This window comes from Leuresthes tenuis, unplaced genomic scaffold (assembly GCF_036924035.1).
Source record: "Leuresthes tenuis unplaced genomic scaffold, fLeuTen1.0.hap1 SCAF_1, whole genome shotgun sequence".
In the NCBI taxonomy this organism is placed as follows: domain Eukaryota; kingdom Metazoa; phylum Chordata; class Actinopteri; order Atheriniformes; family Atherinopsidae; genus Leuresthes; species Leuresthes tenuis.
This window is the reverse complement of record NW_027325355.1, coordinates 1,210,736-1,237,188: the sequence shown is the minus strand read 5'-3', so window position 1 is coordinate 1,237,188 and position 26,453 is coordinate 1,210,736. Positions and strand designations below refer to the sequence as shown.

The 26,453-nt window shown below is 44.6% G+C and overlaps 2 non-coding genes and 46 pseudogenes across 2 annotated transcripts; all 48 read left to right on the top strand.

The window, feature by feature from the left end:
• The first annotated feature begins 6,481 nt into the window (after positions 1-6,481).
• LOC140299595 (5S ribosomal RNA) lies at positions 6,482-6,600 on the top strand (annotated as a pseudogene).
• Positions 6,601-6,872: 272 nt separating this feature from the next.
• LOC140288692 (5S ribosomal RNA) lies at positions 6,873-6,991 on the top strand (annotated as a pseudogene).
• Positions 6,992-7,260: 269 nt separating this feature from the next.
• On the top strand, positions 7,261-7,369 carry LOC140295820 (5S ribosomal RNA; annotated as a pseudogene).
• Positions 7,370-7,638: 269 nt separating this feature from the next.
• On the top strand, positions 7,639-7,757 carry LOC140299268 (5S ribosomal RNA; annotated as a pseudogene).
• Positions 7,758-8,029: 272 nt separating this feature from the next.
• On the top strand, positions 8,030-8,148 carry LOC140293042 (5S ribosomal RNA; annotated as a pseudogene).
• Positions 8,149-8,417: 269 nt separating this feature from the next.
• LOC140295939 (5S ribosomal RNA) lies at positions 8,418-8,536 on the top strand (annotated as a pseudogene).
• A 269-nt stretch (positions 8,537-8,805) lies between these two features.
• LOC140308785 (5S ribosomal RNA) lies at positions 8,806-8,924 on the top strand (annotated as a pseudogene).
• A 269-nt stretch (positions 8,925-9,193) lies between these two features.
• Positions 9,194-9,312, top strand: LOC140295190 (5S ribosomal RNA; annotated as a pseudogene).
• Positions 9,313-9,581: 269 nt separating this feature from the next.
• On the top strand, positions 9,582-9,700 carry LOC140300008 (5S ribosomal RNA; annotated as a pseudogene).
• Positions 9,701-9,969: 269 nt separating this feature from the next.
• Positions 9,970-10,088, top strand: LOC140300136 (5S ribosomal RNA). The gene has a single exon (XR_011914801.1). It is a non-coding gene; the product is annotated as a 5S ribosomal RNA (ribosomal RNA).
• A 272-nt stretch (positions 10,089-10,360) lies between these two features.
• LOC140293041 (5S ribosomal RNA) lies at positions 10,361-10,479 on the top strand (annotated as a pseudogene).
• A 263-nt stretch (positions 10,480-10,742) lies between these two features.
• LOC140294260 (5S ribosomal RNA) lies at positions 10,743-10,861 on the top strand (annotated as a pseudogene).
• Positions 10,862-11,124: 263 nt separating this feature from the next.
• Positions 11,125-11,241, top strand: LOC140297158 (5S ribosomal RNA; annotated as a pseudogene).
• A 269-nt stretch (positions 11,242-11,510) lies between these two features.
• On the top strand, positions 11,511-11,629 carry LOC140288690 (5S ribosomal RNA; annotated as a pseudogene).
• Positions 11,630-11,898: 269 nt separating this feature from the next.
• LOC140295818 (5S ribosomal RNA) lies at positions 11,899-12,007 on the top strand (annotated as a pseudogene).
• Positions 12,008-12,276: 269 nt separating this feature from the next.
• On the top strand, positions 12,277-12,395 carry LOC140299267 (5S ribosomal RNA; annotated as a pseudogene).
• A 272-nt stretch (positions 12,396-12,667) lies between these two features.
• Positions 12,668-12,786, top strand: LOC140293039 (5S ribosomal RNA; annotated as a pseudogene).
• Positions 12,787-13,055: 269 nt separating this feature from the next.
• Positions 13,056-13,174, top strand: LOC140295937 (5S ribosomal RNA; annotated as a pseudogene).
• Positions 13,175-13,443: 269 nt separating this feature from the next.
• Positions 13,444-13,562, top strand: LOC140308774 (5S ribosomal RNA; annotated as a pseudogene).
• Positions 13,563-13,831: 269 nt separating this feature from the next.
• LOC140293902 (5S ribosomal RNA) lies at positions 13,832-13,950 on the top strand (annotated as a pseudogene).
• Positions 13,951-14,219: 269 nt separating this feature from the next.
• LOC140300007 (5S ribosomal RNA) lies at positions 14,220-14,338 on the top strand (annotated as a pseudogene).
• Positions 14,339-14,607: 269 nt separating this feature from the next.
• LOC140300124 (5S ribosomal RNA) lies at positions 14,608-14,726 on the top strand. The gene has a single exon (XR_011914800.1). It is a non-coding gene; the product is annotated as a 5S ribosomal RNA (ribosomal RNA).
• Positions 14,727-14,998: 272 nt separating this feature from the next.
• Positions 14,999-15,117, top strand: LOC140293038 (5S ribosomal RNA; annotated as a pseudogene).
• Positions 15,118-15,380: 263 nt separating this feature from the next.
• Positions 15,381-15,499, top strand: LOC140294259 (5S ribosomal RNA; annotated as a pseudogene).
• Positions 15,500-15,762: 263 nt separating this feature from the next.
• On the top strand, positions 15,763-15,881 carry LOC140293901 (5S ribosomal RNA; annotated as a pseudogene).
• A 269-nt stretch (positions 15,882-16,150) lies between these two features.
• LOC140292895 (5S ribosomal RNA) lies at positions 16,151-16,269 on the top strand (annotated as a pseudogene).
• Positions 16,270-16,538: 269 nt separating this feature from the next.
• Positions 16,539-16,657, top strand: LOC140299687 (5S ribosomal RNA; annotated as a pseudogene).
• Positions 16,658-16,926: 269 nt separating this feature from the next.
• LOC140292720 (5S ribosomal RNA) lies at positions 16,927-17,045 on the top strand (annotated as a pseudogene).
• A 269-nt stretch (positions 17,046-17,314) lies between these two features.
• Positions 17,315-17,433, top strand: LOC140289057 (5S ribosomal RNA; annotated as a pseudogene).
• A 269-nt stretch (positions 17,434-17,702) lies between these two features.
• On the top strand, positions 17,703-17,821 carry LOC140294149 (5S ribosomal RNA; annotated as a pseudogene).
• A 266-nt stretch (positions 17,822-18,087) lies between these two features.
• LOC140294298 (5S ribosomal RNA) lies at positions 18,088-18,206 on the top strand (annotated as a pseudogene).
• Positions 18,207-18,475: 269 nt separating this feature from the next.
• On the top strand, positions 18,476-18,594 carry LOC140294517 (5S ribosomal RNA; annotated as a pseudogene).
• A 272-nt stretch (positions 18,595-18,866) lies between these two features.
• Positions 18,867-18,985, top strand: LOC140299431 (5S ribosomal RNA; annotated as a pseudogene).
• Positions 18,986-19,254: 269 nt separating this feature from the next.
• Positions 19,255-19,373, top strand: LOC140290371 (5S ribosomal RNA; annotated as a pseudogene).
• A 269-nt stretch (positions 19,374-19,642) lies between these two features.
• On the top strand, positions 19,643-19,761 carry LOC140284358 (5S ribosomal RNA; annotated as a pseudogene).
• Positions 19,762-20,418: 657 nt separating this feature from the next.
• Positions 20,419-20,536, top strand: LOC140293372 (5S ribosomal RNA; annotated as a pseudogene).
• Positions 20,537-20,805: 269 nt separating this feature from the next.
• Positions 20,806-20,923, top strand: LOC140286961 (5S ribosomal RNA; annotated as a pseudogene).
• A 269-nt stretch (positions 20,924-21,192) lies between these two features.
• LOC140270700 (5S ribosomal RNA) lies at positions 21,193-21,316 on the top strand (annotated as a pseudogene).
• Positions 21,317-21,585: 269 nt separating this feature from the next.
• Positions 21,586-21,704, top strand: LOC140293510 (5S ribosomal RNA; annotated as a pseudogene).
• Positions 21,705-22,351: 647 nt separating this feature from the next.
• Positions 22,352-22,470, top strand: LOC140288880 (5S ribosomal RNA; annotated as a pseudogene).
• Positions 22,471-22,739: 269 nt separating this feature from the next.
• Positions 22,740-22,858, top strand: LOC140318165 (5S ribosomal RNA; annotated as a pseudogene).
• A 269-nt stretch (positions 22,859-23,127) lies between these two features.
• LOC140294897 (5S ribosomal RNA) lies at positions 23,128-23,246 on the top strand (annotated as a pseudogene).
• A 657-nt stretch (positions 23,247-23,903) lies between these two features.
• On the top strand, positions 23,904-24,021 carry LOC140293370 (5S ribosomal RNA; annotated as a pseudogene).
• Positions 24,022-24,290: 269 nt separating this feature from the next.
• LOC140286950 (5S ribosomal RNA) lies at positions 24,291-24,408 on the top strand (annotated as a pseudogene).
• A 269-nt stretch (positions 24,409-24,677) lies between these two features.
• Positions 24,678-24,801, top strand: LOC140270693 (5S ribosomal RNA; annotated as a pseudogene).
• Positions 24,802-25,070: 269 nt separating this feature from the next.
• Positions 25,071-25,189, top strand: LOC140293509 (5S ribosomal RNA; annotated as a pseudogene).
• Positions 25,190-25,836: 647 nt separating this feature from the next.
• LOC140288879 (5S ribosomal RNA) lies at positions 25,837-25,955 on the top strand (annotated as a pseudogene).
• A 269-nt stretch (positions 25,956-26,224) lies between these two features.
• On the top strand, positions 26,225-26,343 carry LOC140318159 (5S ribosomal RNA; annotated as a pseudogene).
• Positions 26,344-26,453: the final 110 nt, after the last annotated feature.

Below are 26,453 nucleotides of genomic sequence, written 5' to 3'. Positions count from 1 at the left end.
ATAATTAACCCGGTGCCCAACCATGGGCCAACCAATCATCCAATCAAGGAGCGGCAATTTCTGCCGGCCGGGATCTGAGCGCCAACTCCATGCGGTGCGCACAAGTTGGTACTGATTTAGGAAAAAGAGGATTGTACAATTTTACTCCTTGGTATGGATACTCTTTCAAAAAAGTCCAAAAAATAAAATATGTGGTTGACAAAACTGTGTGACTCAGTCCTTCAACACAAAAGGCAGGCAAAGGAAAATCAGCTGTCCTCTCTATCTAATCATAGGAGGATGGCCTGACTACGATCAGGGACCTGAGCAGCAAAGAATAGATAGACATGATAAATAGTTATATATATATATATATACATATATATATGTACATACTAGTCTCCAATACTACTATGATAAAAAGAGATCCAATGTACAGGTCTAAGTTGTACAGGAATGTGTTGTAGAAATTTGTTCTATATTTTTGTTGTAAATCCACAACAGGTTTCATCATCTGCTAATCCTGAAGGAGACACTAGTTGTAAAGGAATTTATTAATACATAAAAATGCTTATATTATAAGACTGAAACATTCTTGAACAGCAGATCACTGTAAAGACATACATATAATATTGTGATTATGTCAGTGGGTCAACAATTTTGTAAAGGCAACTTTACATAAAAAAATTTAAAATCTTGTAAAAATATAACAATGTAAACATAAAAACAGCAACCTCAAAACAAAACATAGCATGTTACCTGGATGGAAAACCATGCGTCTCTACAGCCTGAAGGAAGAAATCTTGGGCTGTTGATGCCTTGTTGTTATTGGTAGCATGTCGGTACATGATCTTTGTGAGCATTTGGAAAACATAAAAACCACAGAAACACATTAAACATTAACTACAATAATATAAGAATAATAAATGAATGAAATATTGTTCCATGTGTAATGTTAGACTTAAAGCTATACTTACCTTTCTGGCATGTAGCACGGCACTTATTAAAAATTTAAACTACTTGAACTGTCTCCTCATCTATGTGCTAACAACCAGAACCCACTGATGTGGACTCAGAAATAAAGTTTCCAATGTTTTCCAAACACAAATGAATACATTTCAGAAATGTACTGAGGCCAGATAGAAAAAGTGCACGTGCAGCCGCTTTAAACTGTCAAACAGGCAATGTAACGGCAGTTATATTTATGTTTCGCCACTAGATGCAGCTATGATTTTATGGCCATAGAGAATGTCCGTATAACACGTTTGTTTTAAGTGTTTTGATGTATATATTTAATATTTAGCAATGTTTAAAGGATATAGTTAATAACATTTGGTGTTAGGTAAAAGTTAAAAGTTAAAACTTGACAAGTTTAGTTTAAGGTGACGGTGATGTCACTTCCGGTTTAAAAAAGCGGTCCGGTAAACTGGTATCATTGATATGGATCCAATAAAGAAAGCAATCAACGAAGACCATAAGCGGTTTTAAGTTTACCGGTTTGTCCACTTGCAGGCCAAAGTGGTATGTAAGTTTGTGTTTGTAAATAATATATTTTCTTTTAGTTGAGGCATGTGTAATGTAATATTTGTACATCATTTGTGTTTTATCAGTTCTACGGTGTACTTGTGGTGAAAGCCGACGATGAAGACCACAGTAAAAATCAGTGAAAAGAACACAAGTCTCGTATCTGTGAACAAGCCAGCATATGTTTTTTTCCAAAGACCACGTCCAGCATTTGATTGAAATTGACCTCTCTGCCCCCTGTATTTCCACACTGCTGGTGTATCAGTGAGAACACTGAAACGCAGAATGCGACAGTGGGGCCTCTCAAAAAGGGAAGGCTACAGTAAAATGACAGATGATGAACTTGACAGCTTGGTCTCTGCCATCAAGCAAGACTCCCAGAATTTGGGTTGGTGCTTTTTACAGAAAGTTTTTATTTGAATTATATCATGCACTTGTCCATAGCATTATAAAAAGATTTGTGCCATAAAAGTAACATTTGAAATTGCCGGCCATATAGGCTCCACAACTAAGTCTAGCTGAGGGCCGGCTACTTTAATGACTGCTATTTTTATAGCCTAAAGGCTATCAATATTATTTTTTAAATTTTCTGTGCCTTAGTGGAGAGTCCTGGACATTATCATAGCAACGGTCATCATAGCATGTATACCTGAGAAAAAGTTAAATGCCTAAATTGTTTGTTTACATGATTATCAATCAATATATCTTAAATAAAAGTGGTTTTCACTTCTTTTCCTACAGGTCACAGAATGGTAAAAGGTCGTCTTAGGGCTTTAGGCCACAGAGTTCAGTGGACAGAGTGTGGGATTCGATGCACCGGGTTGATAGGGTAGGAATACTACAGAGAATGACAAGCCTCGGATGTGTTGTGAGAAGGACCTACAATGTCGCAGCTCCTCTGTCACTCGTACATATAGATACCAACCACAAGTTGATCAGGTAAGCTGACAGCAAAGGACATCACATGGACATTATATATTTATATATTGATTTAAAAAATGGTCTATGGCATACATTCTGCAGAGTTCTGGAATCTGGTGTAATGGACCACGATGTAGCTGCGTTAAACAATTGATACATTTTTATTGAACAGATATGGTGTGGTAATGTTTGGAATAGATGTCTCTTCAAGAAAGGTCAGTGTCCCCATGGAGATTATAGTGTGTGATATAATATTCAACTTAATTTATTTAAAGCTATACTTTTCTTTTGTAAGCTTAAAATGCTCCTAATAAGCTTATGGCGCACTAAAATGGAAAAGCAAGCCACCAGGTGTTGAAATTACACGCGAACTACAACGCAGGCCGTTGTAGATCACAAGTTGTTTATATTCGGACACGGCAAGCACAAGAATAGCCTTGATGGACGTGGTAACTGGACCGCTGATAACTTGACAACATTCTCCGCTCCGACATCCGGGGGAGATGGAACGCACCATCACTTTCTCACCTCACACGTCAGGGAGGAAGGGAGCGTCACAGGTCAGGCAGGGGGAAGAGGGTGAGACTTTGGAGGGAGGGGGAGTTTTTCATGTTTAAATTTTTAATAAGTGCCGTGCTACATGCCAGAAAGGTAAGTATAGCTTTAAGTCTAACATTACACATGGAACAATATTTCATTCATTTATTATTCTTATATTATTGTAGTTAATGTTTAATGTGTTTCTGTGGTTTTTATGTTTTCCAAATGCTCACAAAGATCATGTACCGACATGCTACCAATAACAACAAGTCATCAACAGCCCAAGATTTCTTCCTTCAGGCTGTAGAGACGCATGGTTTTCCATCCAGGTAACATGCTATGTTTTGTTTTGAGGTTGCTGTTTTTATGTTTACATTGTTATATTTTTATATTGTTAGATTTTAAATTTTTTTATGTAAAGTTGCCTTTACAAAATTGTTGACCCACTGACATAATCACAATATTATATGTATGTCTTTACAGTGATCTGCTGTTCAAGGATGTTTCAGTATTATAATATAAGCATTTTTATGTATTAATAAATTCCTTTACAACTAGTGTCTCCTTCAGGATTAGCAGATGATGAAACCTGTTGTGGATTTACAACAAAAATATAGAACAAATTTCTACAACACATTCCTGTACAACTTAGACCTGTACATTGGATCTCTTTTTATCATAGTAGTATTGGAGACTAGTATGTACATATATATATGTATATATATATATAACTATTTATCATGTCTATCTATTCTTTGCTGCTCAGGTCCCTGATCGTAGTCAGGCCATCCTCCTATGATTAGATAGAGAGGACAGCTGATTTTCCTTTGCCTGCCTTTTGTGTTGAAGGACTGAGTCACACAGTTTTGTCAACCACATATTTTATTTTTTGGACTTTTTTGAAAGAGTATCCATACCAAGGAGTAAAATTGTACAATCCTCTTTTTCCTAAATCAGTACCAACTTGTGCGCACCGCATGGAGTTGGCGCTCAGATCCCGGCCGGCAGAAATTGCCGCTCCTTGATTGGATGATTGGTTGGCCCATGGTTGGGCACCGGGTTAATTATGTAGGCTTTTGAGTAGTTCTCCTTGTCGCTGATTGTTACCATGGGATTGTTTTTCCTGTTTCCTTCTCCTTTGGCTTCTGTGTCCAAATTCCAAACGGAGAGCATGGAAAAATATATGCATTGCAAATTAATATGGAAGAAGAAATCAAATAGATTCAATTAGTGACACCCGGAGGTGAGAAGGCAAATAGCACAGACCCTCTCAGCTGAATGTTTCACTTTTTCAACATTAAACAATTTAAGCCCTCTCTTTGGAATTGGTCAATCACACACTCTGGTGTGACTTGACAACTGACTAACCTCATCCACTCATTTTCTTTCCAGAACACAAACATGACAGCACACCTGTAGGTTCCACCGAGATTTGAACTCGGATCACTGGATTCAAAGTCCAGAGTGCTAACCTTTCGGCCAAAAAAGGGGCAAAAGGGACTGCCCGAAAGGGGGGAAAAGGAAAAAAAGAGGAAGGAGGGGGGGGGAGAGAGAAAAAGAAAAGGAGAAAAAACGTACACTTTATCCACTTTTCTCTATTCTCTTATCTTCTCAACATTGTTTACACACACCTCTGCACTTATTGCAAGGTTCATCATCTGTTTAATTTTCATGTTTCTTGTGGGATTCGAACCTGTATTGTGGCAACACCCCAACATACCACAGTGCTTTGGACTTTACTAAAGCCTACTGTAGGGGGGAGCACACAACATGTGTATAACTGTAAATGTAAATAAGCCTCCCATCATTTTTCCCCTCTTTTTTTGGTACACTCAATTATTTGAGAGACTAGCTATCTATCTGTATCACTATTTGTGCAACACAAGTGAATGAAACAAATTCCAAATTGAGCAAAGAAAGTATTTTTAAAAAATCTTTGGTTGAGACAAAGAGTGTTGGGTTTTGTTAATAAATGTAAAATAATTCTCCAAGTAATTCTGGCTTCACTTTTGACAATTGCATTAAATGGATGTCACTCACACTCACTGTCGTCCTGTTTTGCAAAGGGAAATTAAATAAAAATGTGAAGGCTGTTCTTGGTTCAAGTAAAATTATCAAACTTTATTAACATTGTAACAATAATCACACAGTAACAGACGAGCAATCATCTGCGAACAGACAGACAGACAGACAGACACTTAACGTAAACTTAACGCCGCAGTTAAAACGTCGCATGAAATGGAAGCTGTCCAAGCGCACTGCAGACCTCCATGGGTGGAAGAGTTTGACCACTGAAGACACACCTGTGAAAAACAAAGTCAGCCGCTGCCCAATTGCCAGTACCACTCCTCCCACAAGTGGAGTGGTAACAGTGTGTGTGTGTGTGGCACACAGTTTTTCAAACGTATATTTGATAAAGAATTTTATCATTTTTACCCACCTGACTGGCTGCAGCAGTCCCGGTCAACATAGATGACCTCAGGTTCAGCTTGGCCCGCATTCTTGTATCGAGTGACGATGCCATGGCACAACTCTTCCAACCCTGCACCTTCACCCGTTGTCAGAACAGAGTTCAGAACCTGGCCAAACTCGTTGCCGATGTTTATCATCCATGCAGCACTGTCCCCAATAGCGCCAGCCAGCTTCTTGGTGATCTGTAAAAGAAACACTACTTTCAAACTGTTTGTTGTAATTATACACGTGTGCATGTGTCAAACCGACATTCAAGCACTTGCACCTGTAATCATATTCCTGCACATTTTTCATTTTCCCTCTTTTTTCCCCTCCTCTTTTTTTTTGGGGGGGGGGGGGGGGGGCAATAAATATAGCTTTCCCAGTGATAACTACTAATACAACCGATTCTCCGCAACAACCAAAAGATTCATCGCACACAAGGCCTTGAAATTGATTTTGGTCAAGAAAGAGGTTTCAGAATATGAAGATCAAATTCAGAGTCTGACAGTGACTTTTAGAAGAGGATGACATTAATCATCAGCTATCTCCTAAACGGGAATGAACCAGAGCTAGACAGCAGCAGGCCCCAGGACCAAGTAGTCAGCAGCCGAGCTGAGATTGAGATCTTACTTATGTTTTGTAAATGTTCAAAGTTCTAAAAAAGTTCAAATGAATAATACATGATAGTTATACCAAAAAACCTTGCTTCATTTGCACTTTTCTTGAATGTTTTCCATCCTTTTTATTTTTACTACTACTAGTACTTGGATGGTAGACTGCCTGGGAATACCAGGTGCTTTAAGCTTTTTCTCTTCTCTCTACCACCTTTTGTTGCAACGTCTGATCACCCTGTGACACATGAGGAAGGTGGTCATCTTCAGCTGCTGCTTTGTTGGCAGACACGAAGTGATCTGAGAGTCTCAGTTTCAGCTGCAGAGAATGATCACATCAGAGAAGATGATATGCCCGTTACACATCAGCCTTTCTCTGCAATTATCTAGTTGCATAGAGGAACCGTATGATTCCAGTACCTATATGATGCACATTTGTCAGTGACATTGTTGCTTACGGCCACACCACGTTGAACATGCCCGACCTCGTCTGATCTCGGAAGCCAAGCACGGTTGGGCCTGGTTAGTACTTGGATGGAAGACCTCTTGGGAATACCAGGTGCTGTAAGCTTTTTCTCTTCTTTCGACCACCTGCATGTCTTTTGTTGCAACGTCTGATCACCCTGTGACACATGAGGAAGTTGGTCATCTTCAGCAGCTGCTGCTGCTTTGTTGGCAGACACGAAGTGATCTGAGAGTCTCAGTTTCAGCTGCAGAGAATGATCACATGAGGGAAGAAGATTTGCCCACTACAAGTCAGCCTTTCTCGGCAATTATCTGGTTACATAGAGGAACCGTATGATTCCATTACCTATATAATGCACATTTGTCAAAGACATTGTCGCTTACGGCCACACCACCCTGAATATGCCCGACCTCGTCTGATCTCGGAAGCCAAGCAGTGTTGGGCCTGGTTAGTACTTTGTTGGTATACAGCTTGGGAATACCAGGTGCTGTAAGCTTTTTCTCTCCTCTCAACCACCTGCATGTCTTTTGTTGCAACGTCTGATCACCCTGTGACACATGAGGAAGTTGGTCATCTTCAGCTGCTGCTGCTTTGTTGGCAGACACGAAGTGATCTGAGAGTCTCATTTTCAGCTAGAGAGAATTATCACGTCAGGGAACAAGATGTGCCCACTACATATCAGCCTTTCTCGGCAATTATCTGGTTACATAGAGGAACCATATGATTCCATTGCCTATATAATGCACATTTGTCACAGAGACTGTTGCTTACGGCCAAACCACCCTGAATATGTCTGATCTCGGAAGCCAAGGAGGGTTGGGCCTGGTTAGTACTTGGATGGGAGACTGCTTGGGAATACCAGGTGCTGTAAGCTTCTTCTCTTCTCTCTACCACCTCCATGTCTTTTGTTGCAACGTCTGATCATCCTGTGACACATGAGGAAGTTGGTCATCTTCAGCTGCTGCTGCTTTGTTGGCAGACATGAAGTGATCTGAGAGTCTCAGTTTCAGTTGCAGAGAATGATCACATCAGAGAAGATGATTTACCCGCTACACATCAGCCTTTCTCGGCAATTATCTGGTTGCATAGAGGAACCGTATGATTCCAGGACCTATATAATGCACATTTGTCAGAGACATTGCTGCTTACGGCCACACCACCCGGAACATGCCCGACCTCGTCTGATCTCGGAAGCCAAGCAGGGTTGGGCCTGGTTAGTACTTGGATGGGAGACCACTTGGTAATACCAGGTGCTGTAAGCTTCTTCTCTACTCTCTACCACCTTCATGTCTTTTGTGGCAACGTCTGATCCTCCTGTGACACATGAGGAAGTTGGTCATCTTCAGCTGCTGCTGCTTCTTTGTTGGCAGACACGAAGTGATCTGAGAGTCTCAATTTCAGCTGCAGAGAATAATCACATCAGGGAAGAAGATGTGCCCACTACAAGTCAGCCTTTCTAGGCAATTATCTGGTTACATAGAGGAAGTGTATGATTCCATTGCCTATATAATGCACATTTGTCACGGAGATTGTTACTTACGGCCAAACCACCCTGAATATGTCTGACCTTGTCTGATCTCGGAAGCCAAGGAGGGCTGGGCCTGGTTAGTACTTTGATGGGACACCGCTTGGGAATACCAGGTGCTGTAAGCTTTTTCTCTTCTCTCTACCACCTGCATGTCTTTGGTTGCAATGTCTGATCGCCCTGTGACACATGAGGAAGTTGGTCATCTTCAGCTGCTGCTGCTTTGTTAGCAGACACGAAGTGATCTGAGAGTCTCAGTTTCAGCTGCAGAGAATAATCACATCAAGGAAGAAGATGTGCCCACAACAAGTTAGCCTTTCCCTGCAATTATCTGGTTACATAGAGGAACTGTATTATTCCAGTACCTATATAATGCACATTTTTCACAGACATTGTTACTTACGGCCACACCACCGTAAATATGCCCGACCTCGACTAATCTCGGAACCCAAGCAGGGTTGGGCCTGGTTAGTACTTGAATGGGAGACCCCTTGGGAATGCCAGGTGCTGTAAGCTTTTTCTCTTCTCTCTACCACCTGCATGTATTTTGTTGCAAGGTCTGATCGCCCTGTGACACATGAGGAAGTTGGTCATCTTCAGCTGCTGCTGCTTTGTTGGCAGACACGAAGTGATCTGAGAGTCTCATTTTCAGCTGGAGAGAATAATCACGTCAGGGAAGAAGATGTGCCCACTATTTATCAGCCTTTCTCTGCAATTATCTGGTTATATAGAGGAACCGTATGATTCCAGTACCTATACAATTTACATTTGTCACAGACATTGTTGCTTACGGCCACACCACCCTGAATATGCCTAACCTCGTCTGATCTCGGAAGCCAAGCAGGGTTGTGCCTGGTTAGTACTTGGATGGGAGACCGCTTGGGAATACCAGGTGCTGTAAGCTTTTTCTCTTCTCTCTACCACCTCCATGTCTTTTGTTGCAACGTCTGATCACCCTGTGACACGCGAAGAAGTTGGTCATCTTCAGCTGCTGCTGCTTTGTTGGCAGACACAAAGTGATCTCAGAGTTTCAGTTTCAGCTGCAGAGAATAATCACATCAGGGAAGAAGATGTGCCCACTACAAGTCAGCCTTTCTCGGCAATTATCTGGTTACATAGAGGAAGTGTATGATTCCAGTACCTATATAATACACATTTGTAACAGATATCGTTGCTTACCGCCACACCACCCTGAATAAGCTCAACCTCGTCTGATCTCGGAAGGCAAGCAGGGTTGGGCCTGGTTAGTTCTTGAATGGGAGACCGCTTGCGAATACCAGGTGCTGTAAGCTTTTTCTCTTCTCTCTACCACCTGCATGTCTTTTGTTGCAACGTCTGATCACCCTGTGACACATGAGGAAGTTGGTCATCTTCAGCTGCTGCTGCTTTGTTGGCTGACACGAAGTGATCTGAGAGTCTCAGTTTCAGCTCGAGAGAATAATCACGTCAGGGAAGAAGATGTGCCCACTACTTATCAGCTTTTCTCGGCAATAATCTGGTTACATAGAGGAACTGTATGATTCCAGTACCTATATAATGCACATTTGTCACAGACATTGTTGCTTACGGCCACACCACCCTGAATATGCCCGACCTCGTCTGATCTCGGAAGCCAAGCAGGGTTGTGCCTGGTTAGTACTTGGATGAGAGACCGCTTGGGAATACCAGGTGCTGTAAGCTTTTTCTCTTCTCTCAACCACCTGCATGTCTTTTGTTGCAACGTCTGACCACCCTGTGACACATGAGGAAGTTGGTCATCTTCAGCTGCTGCTGCTTTGTTGGCAGACATGAAGTGATCTGAGAGTCTCAGTTTCAGTTGCAGAGAATGATCACATCAGAGAAGATGATTTACCCGCTACACATCAAACTTTCTCGGCAATTATCTGGTTGCATAGAGGAACCGTATGATTCCAGTACCTATATAATGCACATTTGTCAGAGACATTGCTGCTTACGGCCACACCACCCGGAAAATGCCCGACCTCATCTGATCTCGGAAGCCAAGCAGGGTTGGGCCTGGTTAGTACTTGGATGGGAGACCACTTGGGAATACCAGGTGCTGTAAGCTTCTTCTCTACTCTCTACCACCTTCATGTCTTTTGTGGATACGTCTGATCCTCCTGTGACACATGAGGAAGTTGGTCATCTTCAGCTGCTGCTGCTTCTTTGTTGGCAGACACGAAGTGATCTGAGAGTCTCAGTTTCAGCTGCAGAGAATAATCACATCAGGGAAGAAGATGTGCCCACTACAAGTCAGCCTTTCTCGGCAATTATCTGGTTACATAGAGGAAGTGTATGATTCCATTGCCTATATAATGCACATTTGTCACGGAGATTGTTACTTACGGCCAAACCACCCTGAATATGTCTGACCTTGTCTGATCTCGGAAGCCAAGGAGGGCTGGGCCTGGTTAGTACTTTGATGGGACACCGCTTGGGAATACCAGGTGCTGTAAGCTTTTTCTCTTCTCTCTACCACCTCCATGTCTTTTGTTGCAACGTCTGATCACCCTGTGACACGTGAAGAAGTTGGTCATCTTCAGCTGCTGCTGCTTTGTTGGCAGATACAAAGTGATCTCAGAGTTTCAGCTGCAGAGAATAATCACATCAGGGAAGAAGATGTGCCCACTACAAGTCAGCCTTTCTTGGCAATTATCTGGTTACATAGAGGAAGTGTATGATTCCATTGCCTATATAATGCACATTTGTCACGGAGATTGTTACTTACGGCCAAACCACCCTGAATATGTCTGACCTTGTCTGATCTCGGAAGCCAAGGAGGGCTGGGCCTGGTTAGTACTTTAATGGGACACCACTTGGGAATACCAGGTGCTGTAAGCTTTTTCTCTTCTCTCTACCACCTACATGTCTTTTGTTGCAATGTCTGATCGCCCTGTGACACGTGAGGAAGTTGGTCATCTTCAGCTGCTGCTGCTTTGTTGGCAGACACAAAGTGATCTCAGAGTTTCAGCTGCAGAGAATAATCACATCAGGGAAGAAGATGTGCCCACTACAAGTCAGCCTTTCTCGGCAATTATCTGGTTACATAGAGGAAGTGTATGATTCCAGTACCTATATAATACACATTTGTAACAGATAGCGTTGCTTACCGCCACACCACCCTGAATAAGCTCAACCTCATCTGATCTCGGAAGCCAAGCAGGGTTGGGCCTGGTTAGTTCTTGAATGGGAGACCGCTTGAATACCAGGTGCTGTAAGCTTTTTCTCTTCTCTCAACCACCTGCATGTCTTTTGTTGCAACGTCTGATCACCCTGTGACACATGAGGAAGTTGGTCATCTTCAGCTGCTGCTGCTTTGTTGGCAGACACGAAGTGATCTGAGAGTCTCAGTTTCAGCTGGAGAGAATAATCACATCAGGGAAGAAGATTTGCCCACTACAAGTCAGCCTTTCTCGGCAATTATCTGGTTACATAGAGGAACCGTATGATTCCATTACCTATATAATGCACATTTGTCAAAGACATTGTCGCTTACGGCCACACCACCCTGAATATGCCCGACCTCGTCTGATCTCGGAAGCCAAGCAGTGTTGGGCCTGGTTAGTACTTTGTTGGTATACAGCTTGGGAATACCAGGTGCTGTAAGCTTTTTCTCTCCTCTCAACCACCTGCATGTCTTTTGTTGCAACGTCTGATCACCCTGTGACACATGAGGAAGTTGGTCATCTTCAGCTGCTGCTGCTTTGTTGGCAGACACGAAGTGATCTGAGAGTCTCATTTTCAGCTAGAGAGAATTATCACGTCAGGGAACAAGATGTGCCCACTACATATCAGCCTTTCTCGGCAATTATCTGGTTACATAGAGGAACCATATGATTCCATTGCCTATATAATGCACATTTGTCACAGAGACTGTTGCTTACGGCCAAACCACCCTGAATATGTCTGATCTCGGAAGCCAAGGAGGGTTGGGCCTGGTTAGTACTTGGATGGGAGACTGCTTGGGAATACCAGGTGCTGTAAGCTTCTTCTCTTCTCTCTACCACCTCCATGTCTTTTGTTGCAACGTCTGATCATCCTGTGACACATGAGGAAGTTGGTCATCTTCAGCTGCTGCTGCTTTGTTGGCAGACATGAAGTGATCTGAGAGTCTCAGTTTCAGTTGCAGAGAATGATCACATCAGAGAAGATGATTTACCCGCTACACATCAGCCTTTCTCGGCAATTATCTGGTTGCATAGAGGAACCGTATGATTCCAGGACCTATATAATGCACATTTGTCAGAGACATTGCTGCTTACGGCCACACCACCCGGAACATGCCCGACCTCGTCTGATCTCGGAAGCCAAGCAGGGTTGGGCCTGGTTAGTACTTGGATGGGAGACCACTTGGTAATACCAGGTGCTGTAAGCTTCTTCTCTACTTTCTACCACCTTCATGTCTTTTGTGGCAACGTCTGATCCTCCTGTGACACATGAGGAAGTTGGTCATCTTCAGCTGCTGCTGCTTCTTTGTTGGCAGACACGAAGTGATCTGAGAGTCTCAATTTCAGCTGCAGAGAATAATCACATCAGGGAAGAACATGTGCCCACTACAAGTCAGCCTTTCTAGGCAATTATCTGGTTACATAGAGGAAGTGTATGATTCCATTGCCTATATAATGCACATTTGTCACGGAGATTGTTACTTACGGCCAAACCACCCTGAATATGTCTGACCTTGTCTGATCTCGGAAGCCAAGGAGGGCTGGGCCTGGTTAGTACTTTGATGGGACACCGCTTGGGAATACCAGGTGCTGTAAGCTTTTTCTCTTCTCTCTACCACCTGCATGTCTTTGGTTGCAATGTCTGATCGCCCTGTGACACATGAGGAAGTTGGTCATCTTCAGCTGCTGCTGCTTTGTTAGCAGACACGAAGTGATCTGAGAGTCTCAGTTTCAGCTGCAGAGAATAATCACATCAAGGAAGAAGATGTGCCCACAACAAGTTAGCCTTTCCCTGCAATTATCTGGTTACATAGAGGAACTGTATTATTCCAGTACCTATATAATGCACATTTTTCACAGACATTGTTACTTACGGCCACACCACCGTAAATATGCCCGACCTCGACTAATCTCGGAACCCAAGCAGGGTTGGGCCTGGTTAGTACTTGAATGGGAGACCCCTTGGGAATGCCAGGTGCTGTAAGCTTTTTCTCTTCTCTCTACCACCTGCATGTATTTTGTTGCAAGGTCTGATCGCCCTGTGACACATGAGGAAGTTGGTCATCTTCAGCTGCTGCTGCTTTGTTGGCAGACACGAAGTGATCTGAGAGTCTCATTTTCAGCTGGAGAGAATAATCACGTCAGGGAAGAAGATGTGCCCACTATTTATCAGCCTTTCTCTGCAATTATCTGGTTATATAGAGGAACCGTATGATTCCAGTACCTATACAATTTACATTTGTCACAGACATTGTTGCTTACGGCCACACCACCCTGAATATGCCTAACCTCGTCTGATCTCGGAAGCCAAGCAGGGTTGTGCCTGGTTAGTACTTGGATGGGAGACCGCTTGGGAATACCAGGTGCTGTAAGCTTTTTCTCTTCTCTCTACCACCTCTATGTCTTTTGTTGCAACGTCTGATCACCCTGTGACACGCGAAGAAGTTGGTCATCTTCAGCTGCTGCTGCTTTGTTGGCAGACACAAAGTGATCTCAGAGTTTCAGTTTCAGCTGCAGAGAATAATCACATCAGGGAAGAAGATGTGCCCACTACAAGTCAGCCTTTCTCGGCAATTATCTGGTTACATAGAGGAAGTGTATGATTCCAGTACCTATATAATACACATTTGTAACAGATATCGTTGCTTACCGCCACACCACCCTGAATAAGCTCAACCTCGTCTGATCTCGGAAGCCAAGCAGGGTTGGGCCTGGTTAGTTCTTGAATGGGAGACCGCTTGCGAATACCAGGTGCTGTAAGCTTTTTCTCTTCTCTCTACCACCTGCATGTCTTTTGTTGCAACGTCTGATCACCCTGTGACACATGAGGAAGGTGGTCATCTTCAGCTGCTGCTGCTTTGTTGGCTGACACGAAGTGATCTGAGAGTCTCAGTTTCAGCTCGAGAGAATAATCACGTCAGGGAAGAAGATGTGCCCACTACTTATCAGCTTTTCTCGGCAATAATCTGGTTACATAGAGGAACTGTATGATTCCAGTACCTATATAATGCACATTTGTCACAGACATTGTTGCTTACGGCCACACCACCCTGAATATGCCCGACCTCGTCTGATCTCGGAAGCCAAGCAGGGTTGTGCCTGGTTAGTACTTGGATGAGAGACCGCTTGGGAATACCAGGTGCTGTAAGCTTTTTCTCTTCTCTCAACCACCTGCATGTCTTTTGTTGCAACGTCTGACCACCCTGTGACACATGAGGAAGTTGGTCATCTTCAGCTGCTGCTGCTTTGTTGGCAGACATGAAGTGATCTGAGAGTCTCAGTTTCAGTTGCAGAGAATGATCACATCAGAGAAGATGATTTACCCGCTACACATCAAACTTTCTCGGCAATTATCTGGTTGCATAGAGGAACCGTATGATTCCAGTACCTATATAATGCACATTTGTCAGAGACATTGCTGCTTACGGCCACACCACCCGGAAAATGCCCGACCTCATCTGATCTCGGAAGCCAAGCAGGGTTGGGCCTGGTTAGTACTTGGATGGGAGACCACTTGGGAATACCAGGTGCTGTAAGCTTCTTCTCTACTCTCTACCACCTTCATGTCTTTTGTGGATACGTCTGATCCTCCTGTGACACATGAGGAAGTTGGTCATCTTCAGCTGCTGCTGCTTCTTTGTTGGCAGACACGAAGTGATCTGAGAGTCTCAGTTTCAGCTGCAGAGAATAATCACATCAGGGAAGAAGATGTGCCCACTACAAGTCAGCCTTTCTCGGCAATTATCTGGTTACATAGAGGAAGTGTATGATTCCATTGCCTATATAATGCACATTTGTCACGGAGATTGTTACTTACGGCCAAACCACCCTGAATATGTCTGACCTTGTCTGATCTCGGAAGCCAAGGAGGGCTGGGCCTGGTTAGTACTTTGATGGGACACCGCTTGGGAATACCAGGTGCTGTAAGCTTTTTCTCTTCTCTCTACCACCTCCATGTCTTTTGTTGCAACGTCTGATCACCCTGTGACACGTGAAGAAGTTGGTCATCTTCAGCTGCTGCTGCTTTGTTGGCAGATACAAAGTGATCTCAGAGTTTCAGCTGCAGAGAATAATCACATCAGGGAAGAAGATGTGCCCACTACAAGTCAGCCTTTCTTGGCAATTATCTGGTTACATAGAGGAAGTGTATGATTCCATTGCCTATATAATGCACATTTGTCACGGAGATTGTTACTTACGGCCAAACCACCCTGAATATGTCTGACCTTGTCTGATCTCGGAAGCCAAGGAGGGCTGGGCCTGGTTAGTACTTTAATGGGACACCACTTGGGAATACCAGGTGCTGTAAGCTTTTTCTCTTCTCTCTACCACCTACATGTCTTTTGTTGCAATGTCTGATCGCCCTGTGACACGTGAGGAAGTTGGTCATCTTCAGCTGCTGCTGCTTTGTTGGCAGACACAAAGTGATCTCAGAGTTTCAGCTGCAGAGAATAATCACATCAGGGAAGAAGATGTGCCCACTACAAGTCAGCCTTTCTCGGCAATTATCTGGTTACATAGAGGAAGTGTATGATTCCAGTACCTATATAATACACATTTGTAACAGATAGCGTTGCTTACCGCCACACCACCCTGAATAAGCTCAACCTCGTCTGATCTCGGAAGCCAAGCAGGGTTGGGCCTGGTTAGTTCTTGAATGGGAGACCGCTTGCGAATACCAGGTGCTGTAAGCTTTTTCTCTTCTCTCTACCACCTACATGTCTTTTGTTGCAACGTCTGACCACCCTGTGACACATGAGGAAGTTGGTCATCTTCAGCTGCTGCTGCTTTGTTGGCAGACACGAAGTGATCTGAGAGTCTCAGTTTCAGCTGGAGAGAATAATCACATCAGGGAAGAAGATGTGCCCACTACAAGTTAGCCTTTCTCGACAATTATCTGGTTACATAGAGGAACTGTATTATTCCAGTACCTATATAATGCACATTTGTCACAGACATTGTTGCTTACGGCCACACCACCCTGAACATGCCCGACCTCGTCTCATCTTGGAAGCCAAGCAGGGTTGGGCCTTGTTAGTACTTGAATGGGAGACTGCTTGGGAATACCAGGTGCTGTAAGCTTTTTCTCTTCTCTCTACCACCTGCATGTGTTTTGTTGCAACGTCTGACCACCCTGTGACACATGAGGAAGTTGGTCATCTTCAGCTGCTGCTGCTTTGTTGGCAGACACGAAGTGATCTGAGAGTCTCAGTTTCAGCTGAAGAGAATGATCACATCAGAGAAGATGATATGCCCGCTACACATCAGCCTTTCTCTGCAATTATCTGGTTATATAGAGGAACCGTATGATTCCAGTACCTATATTATAAACATTTTTCAGAGAGATTGTTACTTACGGCCATACCACCCTGAATAAGCCCGACCTCATCTGATCTCGGAAGCCAAGCAGGGTTTGGCCTGGTTAGTACTTGAATGGGAGACCGCTTGGGAATACCAGGTGCTGTAGGCTTTTTCTCTTCTCTTTACCACCTGCATGTCTTTTGTTGCAATGTCTGATCGCCCTGTGACACATGAGGAAGTTGGTCATCTTCAGCTGCTGCTGCTTTGTTGGCAGACACAAAGTGATCTGAGAGTCTCAGTTTCAGTACCAGAGAATAATCACATCAGGGAAGAAGATGAACCCACTACAAGTCAGCCTTTTTCGGCAATTATCTGGTTGCATAGAGGAACCGTATGATTCCAGTACCTATATAATGCACATTTGTCACAGACATTGTTACTTACGGCCACACCACCCTGAATATGCCCGACCTCGTCTAATCTCGGAACCCAAGCAGGGTTGGGCCTGGTTAGTACTTGAATGTTAGACCGCTTGGGAATACCAGGTGCTGTAAGCTTTTTCTCTTCTCTCTACCACCTGCATGTCTTTTTCTGCAATGTCTGATCGCCCTGTGACACATGAGGAAGTTGGTCATCTTCAGCTGCTGCTGCTTTGTTGGCAGACATGAAGTGATCTGAGAGTCTCAGTTTCAGCTGAAGAGAATGATCACGTCAGGGAAGAAGATGTGCTCACTACAAGTCAGCCTTTCTTGGCAATTATCTGGTTATATAGAGGAACCGTATGATTCCTGTACCTATACAATTTATATTTGTCACAGACATGGTTGTTTACGGCCACACCACCCTGAATATGCCCGACCTCGTCTGATCTTGGAAGCCAATTAGGGTTGGGCCTGTTTAGTACTTGGATGGGAGACCCCTTGGGATTATCAGGTGCTGTAAGCTTTTTCTCTTCTCTCAACCACCTGCATGTCTTTTGTTGCAACGTATGATCACCCTGTGACACATGAGGAAGTTGGTCATCTTCATTTTCTGCTGCTTTGTTGGCAGACACGAAGTGATCTGAGAGTCTCATTTTCAGCTGGAGAAAATTATCACGTCAGGGAACAAGATGTGCCCACTACATATCAGCCTTTCTTGGCAATTATCTGGTTGCATAGAGGAACCGTATGATTCCAGTACCTATATAATGCACATTTGTCACAGATAATGTTACTTACGGCCACACCACCCTGAATATGCCCGACCTCGTCTGATCTAAGAACCCAAGCAGGGTTGGACCTGGTTAGTACTTGAATGGGAGACCGCTTGCGAATACCAGGTGCTGTAAGCTTTTTCTCTTCTCTCTACCACCTACATGTCTTTTGTTGCAACGTCTGATCACCCTGTGACACATGAAGAAGTTGGTCATCTTCAGCTGCTGCTGCTTTGTTGGCAGACACGAAGTGATATGAGAGTCTCAGTTTCAGCTGGAGAGAATAATCACGTCAGGGAAGATGTTTCCACTACTTATCAGCCTTTCTCGGCAATTATCTTGTTACATAGAGGAACCATATGATTCCATTGCCTATATAATGCACATTTGTCACAGAGATTGTTGCTTACGGCCCAACCACCCTGAATATGTCTGACCTCGTCTGCTCTCAGAAGCCAAGGAGGGTTGGCCCTGGTTAGTACTTGGATGAGAGACCGCTTGGGAATACCAGGTGCTGTAAGCTATTTCTCTTCTCTCTACCACCTGCATGTCTTTTGTTGCAACGTCTGATCACCCTGTGACACATGAGGAAGTTGGTCATCTTCAGCAGCTGCTGCTTTGTTGGCAGACACGAAGTGATCTGAGAGTCTCAGTTTCAGCTGTAGAGAATAATCACATCGGGGAAGAAGATGTGCCCACTACAAGTTAGCCTTTCTTGGCAATTATCTGGTTGCATAGAGGAACCGTATGATTCCAGTACCTATATAATGCACATTTGTCACAGACATTGTTACTTACGGCCACACCACCCTGAATATGCCCAACCTCGTGTGATCTCGGAAGCCAAACAGGGTTGAGCCTGCTTAGTACTTGGATGGGAGACTGCTTGGGAATACCAGGTGCTGTAAGCTTCTTCTCTTCTCTCTACCACCTGCATGTCTTTTGTTGCAACGTCTGATCACCCTGTGACACATGAGGAAGTTGGTCATCTTCAGCAGCTGCTGCTTCTTTGTTGGCAGACACGAAGTGATCTGAGAGTCTCAGTTTCAGCTGCAGAGAATAATCACATCAGGGAAGAAGATGTGCCCACTACAAGTCAGCCTTTCTCTGCAATTCTCTGGTTACATAGAAGAAGTGTATGATTCCAGTACCTATATAATGCACATTTGTCACAGTTATTGTTGCTTACGGCCGCACCACCCTGAATATGCCCGACCTCGTCTGATCTTGGAAGAAAAGCAGGGTTGGGCCTGGTTAGTACTTGAATGGGAGACCACTTCGGAATACCAGGTGCTGTAAGCTTTTTCTCTTCTCTCTACCACCTGCATGTCTTTTGTTGCAACGTCTGATCACCCTGTGACACATGAGGAAGGTGGTCATCTTCAGCTTCTGCTGCTTTGTTGGCAGACACGAAGTGATCTGAGAGTCTCAGTTTCAGTTGCAGAGAATGATCACATCAGAGAAGATGATTTGCCCGCTACACATCAGCCTTTCTCGGCAATTATCTGGTTGCATAGAGGAACCGTATGATTCAAGTACCTATATAATGCACATTTGTCAGAGATATTGTTGCTTACGGCCACACCACCCTGAATAAGCCCGACCTCGTCTGATCTCGGACGCCAAGCAGGGTTGTACCTGGTTAGTACTTGGATGGGAGACAGCTTGGGAATACCAGGTGCTGTAAGCTTTTTCTCTTCTCTCTACCACCTGCATGTCTTTTGTTGCAACGTCTGATCACCCTGTGACACGTGAAGAAGTTGGTCATCTTCAGCTGCTGCTGCTTTGTTGGAAGACACGAAGTGAACTGAGAATCTCAGTTTCAGCTGAAGAGAATAATCACGTCAGGGAAGAAGATGTGCCCACTACACATCAGCCTTTCTCATCAATTATCTGGTTACATAGAGGAACCGTATGATTCCTGTACTTATATAATGCACATTTGTCACAGACATTGTTACTTACGGCCACACCACCCTGAATTTGCCTGACCTCGTCTGATCTCGGAAGCCAAGCATTGTTGGGCCTGGTTAGTACTTGGGTGGGAGACCGCTTGGGAATACCAGGTGCTGTAAGCGTTTTCTCTTCTCTCTACCACCTGCATGTGTTTTGTTGCAACGTCTGATCACCCTGTGACACATGAGGAAGTTGGTCATCTTCAGCTGCTGCTGCTTTGTTGGCAGACACGAAGTGATCTGAGAGTCTCAGTTTCAGCTGAAGAGAATGATCACATCAGAGAAGATGATATGCCCACTACACATCAGCCTTTCTCGGCAATTATCTGGTTTCATAGAGGAAGTGTATGATTCCAGTACCTATATAATTCACATTTGTAACAAACATTGTTGCTTATGGCCACACCACCCTGAATAAGCCCCACCTTGTCTTATCCTGGAAGCCAAGCAGGGTTGGGCCTGGTTCGTACTTCAATGGGAGACTGCTTGGGAATACCAGGTGCTGTAAGCTTTTTCTCTTCTCTCTACCACCTGCATGTCTTTTGTTGCAACATCTGATCACCCTGTGACACATGAGGAAGTTTGTCATCTTCAGCTTCTGCTGCTTTGTTGGCAGACACGAAGTGATCTGAGAGTCTCATTTTCAACTGAAGAGAATAATAACGTCAGGGAAGAAGATGTGCCCCCTACACATCAGCCTTTCTCGGCAATTATCTGGTTACATAGAGGAACTGTATGATTCCAGTACCTATATAATGCACATTTGTCACAGACATTGTTGCTTACGGCCACACCACCCTCAATATGCCTGACCTCGTCTGATCTCGGAAGCCAAGCACGGTTGGCCTGGTTAGTACTTGGGTGGGAGACTGCTTGGGAATACCAGGTGCTGTAAGCTTTATCTCTTCTCTGGACCACCTGAATGTCTTTTGTTGCAACGTCTGATCACCCTGTGACACATGAGGAAATTGGTCATCTTCAGCTTCTGCTGCTTTGTTTGCAGACACGAAGTGATCTGAGAGTCTCAGTTTCAGCTGCAGAGAATAATCACGTCAGGGAAGAAGATGTGCCCACTACACATAAGCCTTTCTCGGCAATTATCTGGTTACATAGAGGAACCGTATGATTCCAGTACCTATATAATGCACATTTGTCACAGACATTGTCGCTTACGGCAACACCACCCTGAACATGCCTGACCTCGTCTGATCTCGGAAGCCAAGCACGGTTGGCCTGGTTAGTACTTGGGTGGGAGACCACTTGGGAATACCAGGTGCTGTAAGCTTTATCTCTTCTCTGGACCACCTGAATGTCTTTTGTTGCAACGTCTGATCACCCTGTGACACATGAGGAAGTTGGTCATCTTCAGCTTCTGCTGCTTTGTTGGCAGACACGAAGTGATCTGAGAGTCTCAGTTTCAGCTGCAGAGAATAATCACGTCAGGGAAGAAGATGTGCCCACTACACATAAGCCTTTCTCTGCAATTATCTGGTTACATAGAGGAACCGTATGATTCCAGTACCTATATAATGCACATTTGTCACAGAGATTTTCGCTTACGGCCACACCACCCTGAATATAATATGCCCGACCTCGTCCGATCTCGGAAGCCAAGCGGGGTTGTGCCTGGTTAGTACTTGGGTGGGAGACTGCTTGGGAATACCAGGTGCTGTAAGCTTTTTCTCTTCTCTCTACCACCTGCATGTCTTTTGTTGCAACGTCTGATCACCCTGTGACACATGAGGAAGTTGGTCATCTTCAGCTGCTGCTGCTTTGTTGGCAGACACAAAGTGATCTGAGAGTCTCAGTTTCAGCTGGAGAGAATAATCACATCAGGGAAGAAGATATGCCCACTACACATCAGCCTTTCTCGGCAATTATCTGGTTACATAGAGGAACTGTATGATTCCAGTACCAATATAATGCACATTTGTCACAGACTTTGTTGCTTACGGCCACACCACCCTCAACATATCCGACCTTGTCCGATCTCGGAAGCCAAGCACGGTTGGGCCTGGTTAGTACTTACATGGGAGACTGCTTTGGAATACCAGGTGCTGTAAGCTTTTTCTCTTCTCTCTACCACCTGCATGTCTTTTGTTGCAACGTCTGATCACCCTGTGACACATGAGGAAGTTGGTCATCTTCAGCTGCTGCTGCTTTGTTGGCAGACACAAAGTGATCTGAGAGTCTCAGTTTCAGCTGCAGAGAATAATCACATCAGGGAAGAAGATGTGCCCACTACAAGTCAGCCTTTCTCGGCAATTACCTGGTTACATAGAGGAAGTGTATGATTCCAGTACTTATATAAGGCACATTTGTCACATATATTGTTGCTTACAGCCACACCACCCTGAATAAGCACGATCTCGGAAGCCAAGCAGGTTTGGGCCTGGTTAGTACTTGGAAGGTAGACTGCCTGGGAATACCAGGTGCTTTAAGCTTTTTCTCTTCTCTCTACCACCTGCATGTCTTTTGTTGCAACGTCTGATCACCCTGTGACACATGAGGAAGTTGGTCATCTTCAGCTGCTGCTGCTTTGTTGGCAGACACGAAGTGATCTGAGAGTCTCAGTTTCAGCTGCAGAGAATAATCACGTCAGGGAAGAAGATGTGCCCACTACAAGTCAGCTTTTCTCTGCAATTATCTGGTTACATAGAGGAACCGTATGATTCCAGTACCTATATAATGCACATTTGTCACAGACATTGTTGCTTACGGCCACACCACCCTGAACATGCCCGACCTCGTCTTATCTCGGAAGCCAAGGAGGGTTGGGCCTGGTTAGTACTTAAATGGGAGACCGCTTGGGAATACCAGGAGCTGTAAGCTTTTTGTCTTCTCTCGACCACCTGCATGTCTTTTGTTGCAACGTCTGATCCCCCTGTGACACATGAGGAAGTTGGTCATCTTCAGCTGCTGCTGCTTTGTTGGCAGACACGAAGTGATCTGAGAGTCTCAGTTTCAGCTGCAGAGAATAATCACATCAGGGAAGAAGATGTGCCCATAACAAGTCAGCCTTTCTCTGCAATTATCTGGTTACATAGAGGAATTGTATGATTCCAGTACCTATATAATGCACATTTGTCACAGAAATTGTTCCTTACGGCCATACCACCCTGAATAAGCCCGACCTCGTCTGATCTCGGAAGCCAAGGAGGGTTGGGCCTGGTTAGTACTTTAATGGGAGACTGCTTGGGAATACCAGGTGCTGTAAGCATTTTCTCTTCTCTCTACAACCTGCATGTCTTTTGTTGCAACGTCTGATCACCCTGTGACACATGAGAAAGTTGGCCATCTTCAGCTGCTGCTGCTTTGTTGGAAGACACGAAGTGATCTGAGAGTCTCAGTTTCAGCTGAAGAGAATAATCACGTCAGGGAAGAAGATGTGCCCACTACACATCAGCCTTTCTCAGCAATTATCTGGTTACATAGAGGAACCGTATGATTCCTGTACTTATATAATGCACATTTGTCAGACACATTGTTTCTTACGGCCACACTACCCTGAACATGCCCGACCTTGTCTGATCTCGGAAGCCAAGCAGGGTTGAGCCTGCTTAGTACTTGGATGGGAGACAGCTTGGGAATACCAGGTGCTGTAAGCTTTTTCTCTTCTCTCTACCACCTGCATGTCTTTTGTTGCAACGTCTGATCACCCTGTGACACGTGAAGAAGTTGGTCATCTTCAGCTGCTGCTGCTTTGTTGGCAGACACGAAGTGATCTGAGAGTCTCAGTTTCAGCTGAAGAGAATGATCACATCAGAGAAGATGATATGCCCACTACACATCAGCCTTTCTCGGCAATTATCTGGTTTCATAGAGGAAGTGTATGATTCCAGTACCTATATAATTCACATTTGTAACAAACATTGTTGCTTATGGCCACACCACCCTGAATAAGCCCCACCTTGTCTTATCCTGGAAGCCAAGCAGGGTTGGGCCTGGTTCGTACTTCAATGGGAGACTGCTTGGGAATACCAGGTGCTGTAAGCTTTTTCTCTTCTCTCTACCACCTGCATGTCTTTTGTTGCAACATCTGATCACCCTGTGACACATGAGGAAGTTTGTCATCTTCAGCTTCTGCTGCTTTGTTGGCAGACACGAAGTGATCTGAGAGTCTCATTTTCAACTGAAGAGAATAATAACGTCAGGGAAGAAGATGTGCCCCCTACACATCAGCCTTTCTCGGCAATTATCTGGTTACATAGAGGAACTGTATGATTCCAGTACCTATATAATGCACATTTGTCACAGACATTGTTGCTTACGGCCACACCACCCTCAATATGCCTGACCTCGTCTGATCTCGGAAGCCAAGCACGGTTGGCCTGGTTAGTACTTGGGTGGGAGACTGCTTGGGAATACCAGGTGCTGTAAGCTTTATCTCTTCTCTGGACCACCTGAATGTCTTTTGTTGCAACGTCTGATCACCCTGTGACACATGAGGAAATTGGTCATCTTCAGCTTCTGCTGCTTTGTTTGCAGACACGAAGTGATCTGAGAGTCTCAGTTTCAGCTGCAGAGAATAATCACGTCAGGGAAGAAGATGTGCCCACTACACATAAGCCTTTCTCGGCAATTATCTGGTTACATAGAGGAACCGTATGATTCCAGTACCTATATAATGCACATTTGTCACAGACATTGTCGCTTACGGCAACACCACCCTGAACATGCCTGACCTCGTCTGATCTCGGAAGCCAAGCACGGTTGGCCTGGTTAGTACTTGGGTGGGAGACCACTTGGGAATACCAGGTGCTGTAAGCTTTATCTCTTCTCTGGACCACCTGAATGTCTTTTGTTGCAACGTCTGATCACCCTGTGACACATGAGGAAGTTGGTCATCTTCAGCTTCTGCTGCTTTGTTGGCAGACACGAAGTGATCTGAGAGTCTCAGTTTCAGCTGCAGAGAATAATCACGTCAGGGAAGAAGATGTGCCCACTACACATAAGCCTTTCTCTGCAATTATCTGGTTACATAGAGGAACCGTATGATTCCAGTACCTATATAATGCACATTTGTCACAGAGATTGTCGCTTACGGCCACACCACCCTGAATATAATATGCCCGACCTCGTCCGATCTCGGAAGCCAAGCGGGGTTGTGCCTGGTTAGTACTTGGGTGGGAGACTGCTTGGGAATACCAGGTGCTGTAAGCTTTTTCTCTTCTCTCTACCACCTGCATGTCTTTTGTTGCAACGTCTGATCACCCTGTGACACATGAGGAAGTTGGTCATCTTCAGCTGCTGCTGCTTTGTTGGCAGACACAAAGTGATCTGAGAGTCTCAGTTTCAGCTGGAGAGAATAATCACATCAGGGAAGAAGATATGCCCACTACACATCAGCCTTTCTCGGCAATTATCTGGTTACATAGAGGAACTGTATGATTCCAGTACCAATATAATGCACATTTGTCACAGACTTTGTTGCTTACGGCCACACCACCCTCAACATATCCGACCTTGTCCGATCTCGGAAGCCAAGCACGGTTGGGCCTGGTTAGTACTTACATGGGAGACTGCTTTGGAATACCAGGTGCTGTAAGCTTTTTCTCTTCTCTCTACCACCTGCATGTCTTTTGTTGCAACGTCTGATCACCCTGTGACACATGAGGAAGTTGGTCATCTTCAGCTGCTGCTGCTTTGTTGGCAGACACAAAGTGATCTGAGAGTCTCAGTTTCAGCTGCAGAGAATAATCACATCAGGGAAGAAGATGTGCCCACTACAAGTCAGCCTTTCTCGGCAATTATCTGGTTACATAGAGGAAGTGTATGATTCCAGTACTTATATAAGGCACATTTGTCACATATATTGTTGCTTACAGCCACACCACCCTGAATAAGCACGATCTCGGAAGCCAAGCAGGTTTGGGCCTGGTTAGTACTTGGAAGGTAGACTGCCTGGGAATACCAGGTGCTTTAAGCTTTTTCTCTTCTCTCTACCACCTGCATGTCTTTTGTTGCAACGTCTGATCACCCTGTGACACATGAGGAAGTTGGTCATCTTCAGCTGCTGCTGCTTTGTTGGCAGACACGAAGTGATCTGAGAGTCTCAGTTTCAGCTGCAGAGAATAATCACGTCAGGGAAGAAGATGTGCCCACTACAAGTCAGCTTTTCTCTGCAATTATCTGGTTACATAGAGGAACCGTATGATTCCAGTACCTATATAATGCACATTTGTCACAGACATTGTTGCTTACGGCCACACCACCCTGAACATGCCCGACCTCGTCTTATCTCGGAAGCCAAGGAGGGTTGGGCCTGGTTAGTACTTAAATGGGAGACCGCTTGGGAATACCAGGAGCTGTAAGCTTTTTGTCTTCTCTCGACCACCTGCATGTCTTTTGTTGCAACGTCTGATCCCCCTGTGACACATGAGGAAGTTGGTCATCTTCAGCTGCTGCTGCTTTGTTGGCAGACACGAAGTGATCTGAGAGTCTCAGTTTCAGCTGCAGAGAATAATCACATCAGGGAAGAAGATGTGCCCATAACAAGTCAGCCTTTCTCTGCAATTATCTGGTTACATAGAGGAATTGTATGATTCCAGTACCTATATAATGCACATTTGTCACAGAAATTGTTCCTTACGGCCATACCACCCTGAATAAGCCCGACCTCGTCTGATCTCGGAAGCCAAGGAGGGTTGGGCCTGGTTAGTACTTTAATGGGAGACTGCTTGGGAATACCAGGTGCTGTAAGCATTTTCTCTTCTCTCTACAACCTGCATGTCTTTTGTTGCAACGTCTGATCACCCTGTGACACATGAGAAAGTTGGCCATCTTCAGCTGCTGCTGCTTTGTTGGAAGACACG